Consider the following 2,017-nt stretch of genomic DNA (forward strand, 5'->3'; position numbering starts at 1 on the left):
GGCAGCTGTGGCTTTTCTTCCTCTTTCATGGTAAGGCCAGCACAGACAGAAGTATCTGCTGGAGTGTTCAGGGCCTTGCTCCAAAGGCCTTAATTATTCCAGGGCTCCCTGCAGTCCCTGAATTATTAAGTTTAATTGCTTTTTGTGAGAAAAGCCGCAGCAGAAAGTACCTGATATGCGCCTTTATGCTAAATGCTAGAATTCTGATCCATAAAATGCTGTCTGTCTAGGGCATACTGGAAAGCATAATTTAAAACAGATTCTAGCTACCCAGCTAGTGGAAAAACTTGGTGCTTTGTTTTTTATTTAGAGGGGTACCCGGGCAAGAGCTTTATCCTCCTGTGTCTGTGCAGGGTGACTTTTAACTCTGTCAAAGCAGTGAAACGACATAACTTTTGTCACAGGTCCTGTCCTGTGATAAAGCTGGCCTTTTTAAACAGGGGAACTAAAATCAGCATCTTGCTGAGGATGTCAAAAGCATCTTCTTGCAACATACATGAGTTAAACTGGATGGAGAGCCTTGACAGGAGACTTTGGATAAATTGAGCATGCTCTTGACAGCTTAAGGGAGAGGAGAGACCACTGATTTGTTTTTCTTACTTTACTTTCTAGAAAAGCTTCCTTCACCAACACTGCTGGGCCGATGCCCCGGCACCCGGTGGGGATGGTGAGGACGCACGGCTGTGGCGGTGGTGCCCAGAGCAGCGCGGCGGTCAGCCGTCCCTCCGACAGGGATGCAGGTGTGGGAGCTCAGAAACCTGGCACCTTGCAGACATCCGTCGGTTTACGCCCTATGGACTTTGCATCGCGGCTCTCACACCCGGTGGGGGACGTTACCCACCCGTCGCGCTCCTTTTTGGGGGAGTGGGGGGGGAGAAGCTGAAATCCGCCGTTGGTACTGCGGCCCCCACGATGCCGCCCCCCTGCCCTGGGCAGCCCATTCCAACGCCCAACAGCCCCTTCTGCACAGAAATCCTTCCTAACATCTAGTCTAAACCTTCCCTGGAACAACTTGAGGCCATTCCCTCTTGTTCTATTGCTTATTACTTGGTTAAAGAGGCTCATCCCCACTCTGTGCAACCTACTTCCCTCTTTCTTTGCCTCAGCCTTGCTGTCTGATGACATTACGCAAGTAAAACTCTCAGCACTCTCTTTCCCAGCCTGCCAGCGCTGTGAGGGTGAGCTGTTTTCACAACCAAGTCAAGCATCTGTAAAACCTGAGCCACTGCAAGCCCCTCAAGTCCACGCTTAGTAAACTGTGGTAGCAAGTACCCAAGGATCTGTGAGATACCTCCCCTTCTCTGACGACACTGGAACATACACGTTAAATGTGCAGCACAGCCTTTTCATGCAGTAAATTAAGATCAGGTTCTGCTCTGTCCCATGGTCATGTTCTTCCATATCAACCGGTGGGTGGTCACAGGCTGCATGAAGGGTTGTCTGGAATAGTATTGCAATTAACAGTTTTGGAGTCATCAGAGCTTTTTGGCCATGATAGTTGGGCATTAATAGTTGCTTTTCATTAACTGACTGTGTTCAGCTCCTATGATACCTAGTCCAAGCCATCACTCACTCTGATTTGCCTGAACTCTGTACACTTTAGAGACAGTAAGTGTATTTGTTTGAACATCCAAAAAAATTCAGTGAATAAGTTATCACTGGATGATTTTCCATTGGCAGAGAATCCTGGGACAGCTGAGAAAAAAAAATGTGAGAAAACCCACTGTGGTTGAAACACTTCAGTGCCCCCCAGATGGCTCAGCCTGTGCGACTTCAGAAGCAGCGAGTGTGAGTTCTCAACTCCACTGCACGTTCTGTGTGGTCCTGTCAGCATTGTAACACCTTCACTGATAGACAGCAAGATCACCCCATTGCAATTTATCTCCCAAAAAAAGCATTAAGCAGTAGTTTCTCACTAGTGGGACCATGTACCTGTGTGTCACTGGCAGGGATGCTTTCCATCATGAAGTTGCTCTTTAAATAACCAATTGGAGCTTCCTGGAGACCTCACAGGAAT

Source organism: Athene cunicularia (genome assembly GCF_003259725.1).
Source record: "Athene cunicularia isolate RWA chromosome 14 unlocalized genomic scaffold, athCun1 chr14_part1, whole genome shotgun sequence".
Classification (NCBI taxonomy): domain Eukaryota; kingdom Metazoa; phylum Chordata; class Aves; order Strigiformes; family Strigidae; genus Athene; species Athene cunicularia.